This window comes from Sylvia atricapilla, chromosome Z (assembly GCF_009819655.1).
Source record: "Sylvia atricapilla isolate bSylAtr1 chromosome Z, bSylAtr1.pri, whole genome shotgun sequence".
Taxonomy (NCBI): Eukaryota; Metazoa; Chordata; class Aves; order Passeriformes; family Sylviidae; genus Sylvia; species Sylvia atricapilla.
The window spans coordinates 29,178,941-29,188,901 of record NC_089174.1 but is presented as its reverse complement, the minus strand read 5'-3'; positions in this window follow the sequence as shown (position 1 = coordinate 29,188,901).

Here is a 9,961-nt window from a genome sequence, read left to right as displayed (position 1 = left end):
ACAATTAACTGAATTTCCTCAAAATGCCCTTAAGGTGTGCTATACCATCATTCATCTGGAAGTGTTGTTTAAAAAGAATGCAACAAAATGTGTTTCCTTCAACAAAGGTGAGAGTTTAGAAGAGGTCAATAGGCAGGCCTCAATAAATATCTCTCTATTGCTTTGTTCATCACAGATGTGCATACTTTGAGAAAAACACACAGAACCGCAGGTTTTTTTGGTGTTGTTATTTCTGTTTCTTTCTACTTTTGGGGGTCTTTTTCCTCCTTTATAGTGTTTAGAGGCAAAAAAACCCTTCAAGATACTCAGGGAAGAGACAGCTCCTCCAAAAAGCAGATAACAAGCCTCAAAACATCTGTGAACATCAAAAAGAAGAATAAAAGGAGTAAGTACAACAGCTCAATGTGAAGTAAACTGTGTGAAAGTACCATGTCATTTGTTTGAAATGAATATTTAAAAAGGTGAACAGGAGCTAGGATGTAATAATCAGTCTTGAAAAGTCTTTTAAAGACTATATAGCTCCATACCTAGAAAGATGTGGATAATTTTGGCACCTACATGAAAACATTACAGTGCCTCTTTGCGTTATTTTCTGATGCAGGCAATTTATTTATGGCTGTGGTTCTAAAGCAGTAAGTGCACTGCTGTCGTGATCCAGTTGGAGAGTAGAGTGGACTGTGGCAATACGAACCTTGAGCAGCTGGATCGTATTCAAGAATCTCCTTCCAGGAAGTGTGTCCCTACCCTACCTCCTTATGTTCATGCACACATGCTTTCAGTTAAATACTTGCCAGTTTTTGGGATGGATTGTGGAGCCACAGTCTGCTACTTTTATCAGCCTTCTAGGACTGTAGGACTTTGGTTCACATAAATCCACAGAACAGATCTGAGTCTACGTGCACAACAACTAACTAGCTGGTGTTTCCAGTGCAAGGTTTCCCTTTCCCAAAATGTCAGAATTAGGTCCAGTACAGATTTGGGTTGTGGTCCTGTGCACCCATGGTGCAGAGAGCTGCATGCCAAGCTGCTACACCAGAATGGGTTCTGTCATGTTAGAGTGAGGCAGCTCCTGGTAAGCTTTGGGTTGGGTGGGAAAGTTGCTTTGCTTTGTAACAATCTACCTTCCCACAGGAAAATGTGGGGAAAGTGGAGAGAGAGAGTCTGATCTAAAAGAACACGGCAAACGTTTGCCCAAAGGTTGCAAATGGAGTTTTCAAGTGCGTAAGTATCTTTGAAACGTGCCTCTTGTGATCTTGCCATATACTATAAGGCGGCTTTTGGAATTTTCTGGTTTTGAGGGGTTTTCCCCTCTAAAATCACTCCCCTCTAAAATTCCATTTGCTTTATTTTGTAATATATCCTGATAGTTCTTCATTCTTGCTGTTTTACTCCTTGTTCTCTGTTTCTGTTCAGCCTCTTAGATAATTAATTTTTAAATCTTCTCCTTCCATTTTGCCTTAATGAACCAGGACTTGTTTGTATTTCTCGTAAGAAGAAGTTTCAGTGTGTTTGTGTCAGTCAAGACATAATAATAAACAGCAGCTACTGTTTCTCAGCTTTGCTGTCTGCCACCTCAAAGCACATCACTAAGATTTCAGTCCCTCCCCCTTCATCAAAATTTGGAAGGCTTGTGATATGCTGCAATGCCATAATTAATAGAAATTGTTTAAATTGCAGCTGACTTGCAAAATTTGAGTAGCACAGAGCGCATAACAGTTCTGCAAGCAAAAATGCAGGAAATTCAGAAACGTTACCTCTTGTTGAAAGCTGAGTTGGCTGCCATTGACCGGACAAAGCGTTTAAAGAAAAAAAAAGAACAGGAAAGTAAGTGCTGGGAACTAAAATCTACTTTTAGAAGTCTAAATTGCATGTCATGTTACTAAGGTTCTAACAGGAGTTGGGTGATCTTTAGGGAGATTAGTACTGTAAGGAGTGTTTATGCTTGCTTTTTTCCTGAAAACACTGGATACAGTTATTTTATGACCTTTAGAAGGTCCAGATCAAATACCCAGTGATGATATGAGGGGGAAAACATTAATAAGGCAGTCAATCTAGTTAATTCTGTTAAGGCAGAACTATTTTATACTGAAAACAGTATACAGAAAATTAACTTTTATAACCAGTGAATAAAGTATGGTCATTAAAAACTTCTATAACTTTTTGTCAAGTTATAGATACATTGCCTGTGTGCCTACTTAGTGATTTCTACTTAGGATTAGGGATTTATTTCAAGAGTTCAAGAGAGACAATCAATGGAATGTCTCGTTTTTCTGAAGCTGCCACATGTATTGCTGCTGGTTCTAGTGTGCCTTCTGGTAGGAGTTTTAAAGGGATCATTTTCTCTATGTCTTGTTCATACACTCATTTAAGAGTTTGCTGAGTACAGGAAGGAAGACTGAAATCACTGTAAGATTTTACGGCTGCAGCCCTTGCAATGGGAACTGCAGTTGCCACTTAGTTGCTAGAGGAAGTACAGATTCAGGGGTGGCACAGGGTCCTATCTGTGCCAACTCCCAGAGGAAAGAACAGTTCTTCACAAACTGCTTGCAATAGAGATTACTCTTCCACTGTGTGCTTAAACAAGAGGGTGCTCCAGCATGGGTCCACCAAAGGCTCACAAGTCCTACCAGGAAACCTGCTCCAGCATGGGCTCCTCTCTCCATAGGTCCACAGGTCCCTGCCAGGAGCCTATTCCAGTACAGGCTTCCCAGGAATTCACAGCCTCTTCCTTGTCAGCATTCCCGAGAGTAGCTCTCTTCCACAGACTGCAACTGGATCTCAACTCTCCCTCTCCTTCCGCACTAACCTTGGCGTCTGCAGAGTTGTTCCTGTCAAATATTCTTCTGCTCTTCTCTGGCCACAGTTACATCTGTGCAATAACTCTTCTTTTTTTTCTTAAGTATGCTGTCATAGAGGCATTCCCATCATTTCTAATTTGTCCAGCCTTGGCCAGTGACACTCCTGTCCTAGATCTAGCTGCCATTGGCTCCAGCAGACAGTAAGGGAAGTTCCAGCAACCTCTCACTGAAGCCATCCCTGTAGCCCCTCAGTACCAAAATCTGGCCAACAGAAACTCAATACATTCCCGTATATGCACTGTGTGTCCATTGTGTTTCCCCTTTTCAGAGCATGGAGAGGGATCAGGATTGCTCTGATGGACTGTCTGATAGCAGCTCATGACATGATAAAGTTAAGGGTCATTTGGGATGTGTATTCAGTGCTGCTTTCTCACCCTTAACTAAGGCACTACCCTTAGGAGTCCATTACTAAAAGAATCCAGTCTATGGGGGGAAAGAGGAGGATGATTTTACCCAGCCTTTCACCCCCTTTTTCCCCTTCAGGCCAATTACAACATCTTTTAAGAATTCTGAACTCCCTTTAGATGTTAAGGAAAACATGTTCTTGTTTCTAGGTCTGCCAGTGCAGGGCACACCATATTTAGAGACAAGAAAGATCTCTAGGGAGGTTTTTCAGAGATTTGTCTTGAAGTGGAATAGTAACAAGTGGAATAGAGGAGGACTATGGACCAGTGTTTCGAGGACCTCTCCAACGGTTTAGCAGTTCACCCGTGAACAACTACAGGAACCTCTTAAAGTGATGAAATACGTCAAAGAAAAATGCTGTAGCAGCTCCAGAGAGGCATGAAGTTCTGCAATGTGTCTGGCTACTGTTTACCAGACACTGCTCAACAGTAGACATCACTCTTGGGGGAGGAGGAAGAAGGCAGACAAACAGGCACCATGGCCATTCAAACTACTGCTGAACCAGAGGAACAACCCCTGCCAGTAGCAATCACCCCTATAAAGAAAAGGAAATCCAACATGTAATCAATTCACTCTGTGAGGGATGAAGAGGAAGCAGAGCCCTCAAAACAGGAGGAAGAGGCAGGACCAGAGAAAATCACCAGATCCCGATCCCCAGGTGAGCTGTGAAATATACAAATACATTTCAACAGTCAGGACAGCCCATGGTCTTGGCCCATGATATGAAACTGGATGGCAGTGAGGCTAAGCAGCTGGGATCTCTGTCTTGGAATGTGGGCATTGACCAGAGGATTGGGAAGAGAACAGAAACTCTCAGCTTCTAGAGGCAGCTCATGTCAAGTGTGAGGGAAAGCTGTTCTCTCAAAGATGATCTTGCCTGGCACCCCTCTGCTGTGGGACTGCTGAGAGTTGAAGAAAAACAGGTACTGATGGCTACCACAAGAGTTCAGTGTCAGCAATATAACACCAAACAGGCCTCTGTAACACCCATCCAGGAGATTATCTGAGAGCTGGAGAGCCAGGGAATGGTTGGCAAGATTCGCTGACCCTCTAGTAGCCCTATATGGCCAATGTGTAAGCTTAACAGAGAGTGAAGACTGACAGTAGACGCTCAGTGGCCTGAATAAGGTCATACCACCTCTGACCGCTGCTGTGCCGGACATGCTGGGAACTGCAATATGAACGGGAGTGCAGGGCAGCGAAGTAGTACCACCATTGACATTGCTAATGTGTTTTTTTTCCATTCCTTTAGTAGCAGAGTGCAGGCCACAGTTTTGTTTTCACCTGCAGGAGGATCCAGTACACCTGGAAGCAGCTGCCCCAGGATGGAAACACAGCCCCACTATTTCCCATGAGCTGATCCAGACTGCACTAGAAAAGGGTGAGAACGCTTGCAGTACTTCAATGATATTGGATGGGGCGACATAGCAAAGAAAGTTTTTGAGAAAGGGCAGAAGATAACCCAGATCCTCCTGAAGGCTCGTTTTGCCATAAAGGAAAGCAAACTCAAGGGATCTGCCCAGGAAATTCAGCTTTTAGAAGTAAAATGGCAAGAGGGATGTCATCAGATTCCAATGGATGTGGTCAGCAAACAAGTAGCTGTGTCCTCACCAACTCCCCACCAACCAGCAAGAAGCAAGCACAGGTTTTCCTGGCCACTGTAGATTTGTGGAGGATTCACGTTACAGATTACAGTCAGATTGTAAACCCTCTCTATATCATGTGACATGGAAGAAGCATAATTTCAAGTGGGGAAGTGGGGACCTGAACAACAGCAGGCTTTTGAATGAACTAATAAGGAGATTCTTCATGCAGTAACCTTTGGGCTAGTCAGGATAGAAGCACATATGAAAAATCTGATCTACACTGTGGAAGGGGAGAGTGGTCCTTCCTGGGTCTCTGGCAAAAAGTACCCAGGAAGACTTCAGGATGACCAGTGGGGTTCGAGGCTTAGAGATACAAGAGATCTCTGTACAAGGCCTGTTACACCCCACCTGAAAAAGATATTTTGGCAACTTATGAAGGGTTTTGAGCTGCTTTGCACACCAAAGCTCCTCCTGGCACCCCAACTGCCAGTGCTAGGCTGGATATCCAAAGGGAAAGTCCCACACATCATGCCACTGATGCTACATGGAGTGAGTGAGTTGTGTTGACCAGACAGCAAGCTCAAATAAGAAATACCAATCACCCACGGAGCTTAGAAATCAAGGAAGCCAAACATTTTGGACTATCATCATCAGAGGAGGACAAATAGGTGACATGTACTGAGGAGGCCCTACCATATAATGAGCTACCAGAAAAAGGAAAGCAACATGCCCTCGTCATTGACAGTTCCTGCCATATCATGGAGATAAATCAAAACTTGGAGGCTGCTATACGGAGCACTACATGGCAAGTTGCAGAAGCTACTGCAGGACAAACTGGATCAAGTCAATTTACAGAGCTGAAAGCCATACAGATGGCTTTAGATATCACTGTATGAGAGAAATGGGCAGTGCCCTGCCTCTACACTGACCACTGAAAAGTATGCTCTGTAGGGGAAGCTGGATCAATGGAAAAAGATAAATTCGCAACACTGAGGTAAGCTAGTCTGGGCTGCTGAACTATGACAAGACATCACTGCCTATGTAGAGAAGCTGGCTGTAAAAGCACATCATGTAGATGCACACACACCTGTGAGCTGGGCTACTGAAGAACATCACAACAACCAACAGGTAGATTGGACTGCCAAGATTAAAGTGTCTCAGGTAGATCTGGATTGGCAAAAAAAAGAGTGAATTATTTCTGGCTCATTGGGCCGATGATGCTTCAGGTCATCACTGAAGGGAAGCAACAATACAGATGGGTTCATGACTGAGGGGTGGACTTTACCATGGACACTATTTCCTGGATTTTCCTTAACTGTGAAATGTACACTGCACTCAAGCAGACCAAGTAAAGCCTCTATAGTACGGGGAACAATGGTCAAAACTGTACAAAAGGCAAGTGCTATGTGCTGACAGTGGTGGAATCAATCACTGGATAGCTGCAGATGTACCCTGTGCCCAAACACCATCTTGGGCCTTGAAAAGCAAGCCCTGTGGTGACATGGAACCCCAGAAAGAGCCGAGTCAGACAATAGAATTAATTTCAAAAGTAGTCTCATAGACCCCTGAGAGAGAGCACTGTATTGAGTAGGCATCATATTCCTTACCATCCATCAGCCTCTGGCAAATTTGTACAGTAACAATGGACTGTCAAAAACTGTTTACAGTTTGAGAGGGCCTCGGTAGAGGCACTGAACTGGGGAGTAACATTCCTAAATCACAACAATATACCGGTGCTTACTGAATGGAAAAATATTTTAACTGCTTATTTATAAATCTGTGTTTTCCTCTTCCTGTGCAGGGGCTGCTGCAACGTCAAGTTCTTCACCAAACAGGATGCCAGGGGAATGCAGGTGACAGCAGGACTTGACAAATCACTTTGCACTTAATGGCTGCTGAGGGCCACTCTTTTTAATAAGTACTGAAAACAAAACATGAGGATCCAAGAAGGATGCAAAACCAACCAGCCACCTAACCAAAGACTGACTAATTACAGGTTTGAATTAGATTTAAAAAGATTACTCTGGGTTTTGAGAACCCATTAATTGGAATAAAACTACAGTACTTTGCCATTTTTTCTATTAAACATGTATTTTTAAATTTTGATTAAATACATCACAGAAAAAAGAACGAAAACAGCTAACAAATTGTATCAAGTATTGATGTATGAAGATCATATTCAATTTGCTTGAAGTATTTCTTCATAATGGATTAAACAGGTATATTTTCATCTTTTCTTGTAACTCTTTTCCTGTTAAAGCAACAGATACTTCATTTGTCATGCTTATTTTGAAGTTCTAGAAGGCGGCTTCAAGAGAATGTGAGCTTGTAAAAGCTTATAGAAAAAAGCCATTAAATATATATTAGGTTTTGCAGAAAATGGTTATCCAATATATTGTACAAACGTAAGCAAGGACCTCTGAAATAAAATTGCATCATTTTTTAATCCCTGCTTTTGTTTCTGACAGTTTAATTAACGAACCATAGTGTCTTCATGAAAATGACATCAAGCTGCAGATTAATGATTAATTCAAATCCATTCTCTCTTTCAGCAGAAAGCAAAAGTGTGGCCCAGCATTAATGCAGCAGCAGTCAAAACAAAGCTGAATTTTGATTCCTGTTCATTATAGTAGTACAAAAATGTCAAAGCAAGCTTCTGAAAATACTTGTTGACTCCTTGTATCAACTGCCTCAAGGCCAGCTTCATTAGAATTGAAACTGGAATAAATCTTCTAGTGTTCTCTGCTTACATTGTGTCTGGCTGTAGTTCAATTGACAAAAATATTTTTACACCTGCAAAACAACACATTACCGATGAGAGTGCTAAATTACAGTATATTAGTGTACAGTATATTAGTATATTAGTATACAGTATAAATTAAAGTATTAGAATACTTTAGAATACTTTAGTATTAGTATAAAGTATTAGAATACTTTAGAAGCACTGACTGTGCTAAGAATTACTAGTGACCTGGGAGTTAATTTTAATAATTTCAGTGAGGTTACTCAGGGGATATTTACACCTAAACCAATATGAGCAACTGTACTGAAACAGTAGGCAGAAGAGAACTTTTTCCCATACTAAGACAGACAACCTGGTAATAGAACTAAAGATCACTGCAACCAGTGCTATCCAAAAGAAAAACAGAAAGCAAAACAAACATAAATTTCAATAGAATCATGACTGTGCATGTCATAACCACAAAGTTATTTCAACCTGACTATCTTGCTCTAAACTTAAAGCCTCATTCAGTTTTCTATCTTTTTTAAGCCTAAGGTTATTATTTTAAATGACCTACATGCGGTGGCACCCTGCATAGTATTCTGGAGAAGACCGATTTCCATAACAGTGCAGTATAATTAGGCACTTGGATTTCTAGGAGACAAAGAACAAAAACCACCACTACTTACTTACTGGACAAGCTTACTAGCTGCACTTCCAAATCAATAGGCTACAGGAATAATGAACCAGACTCACCTGGAATACTTTGTATTCTTAGCTGACAGTGAAAAGATGTTTCATCTTAGAAAGAATTAACAGTGTTTGCACGCACAAACTCTCTTTAGATGGATCTCTACAGACCTGTGAGTCAGGAATTAAAACATCTTTCTAATAGATAAGTCCTAGCACTCCTTCTGGACTAAGTGGAACAAAACACAGCCAATCAAGCAAGAACTAAGGTAGTATCAAGTTGCTTGGGTTTTTTTCAAGGCAACAAATTCCTGAGAGAGTAAGATGTTTGTGCTGTCAGAGTAAAAGCTGCTTTTGAATCAAGATCTACTCTTCTCGAGAAGCATGACTGTTTTCAAAACACTTACTGAAGTAGAAATCAAGTGCATACACTGGAGAAATATCAAAATTTTATTCAACAATATCCCAACACAGTAATGCTACCCTAACTAGAAATCTTTGAAGTGTTCTCATTTATTCTGAAAACACTCAACTTACTTCCAGGAAAGAAGGCATTTGAGGCAAACAACCACAGATTACACTTCAATCAAATCTAAGTTTAAAAAAAGTGTATTTTTTAAATACATGCATTAGACAAAATTGGAGGAAGAAACAGAGACAGAAAGAAAAAACCAAACATGTTCAGTGAGTAAATGGTATAGATTGCCAAGACACAATCTAAACACTGCAATCGCAGATCATTTATTCAGAACACATGAGCCAGAAGCCGCACACTACCTGGGAGAGAGGAGGGCTTCCCTCTCCCTTTTAACAGGCAAGAGGTTCTCATTGCTTCGTAAGCACACACCCAGCTAGCAGAAGGCAGCTTTTCTGTCAGATTAGGGGCAAAGCAGAAAGATCCAGTACAGCAGCTTCCTTGCAGAATCTTGCACTTTGAGCCCCTTTCTTTAGCTCTTCCTTCTTCTGCTAACAGGAAGGCAAAGCACATCCTGCAAGCCCATGAGCCTATGCTGCACCCTCCTTATCAACAGTGACAGCAGGCACCTAGCATTCCTCTCCAAAGGCATTTATACACAGAAGCCAGCTGAGAGGTGTACTAAGCTCCCAGAGCATAAGCTGCTCTGGGACCACGGCCTCATAACAAAACAGTAATTCCTCAAAAAAATTATCCTTAAATAGTAGCTTGCAAGAATTTGTCACAGGAGAACAGAAACTCGTTTCTCCTATTCTAAAAATGAGTGTTCCAAACTATGCAAGCAGCCACAGGCAGCTCTGAATTTGAGTATACACAGTATCATCAAGTGATGAAACCAGAGTCACCACTGACACCAGTGAGAAGTTTTAACACCAGCCTTGGGGATTTTTAGAACATGAAATAGGTCTGGTCTGTTTGTTCTCACTTGCCAAATGCCATTACAGGGCCTCTGCTGTAAGAAAGCAGAGTACCACCAAGTAAGAAAGTAAGTATCCACTAAGCAAAATGGTCCATAAGAGTTGAACCTCAAGGCCAGCAGAACCAAAGGCTGCTGAGCATCAAACAGATGCACCCAGTCTGATGGGCTTTCAGAACTCTACGGAACTCTGCCTCATGGTTTCCAGTGACATAGCGTTTGAAAAAAACACCAGCTCAGTATCTGGCTGTATGCCAAAGGACAGCAACATCCTGGCTCCTGACGTGTTTATTATAGACTTGGGCCAGA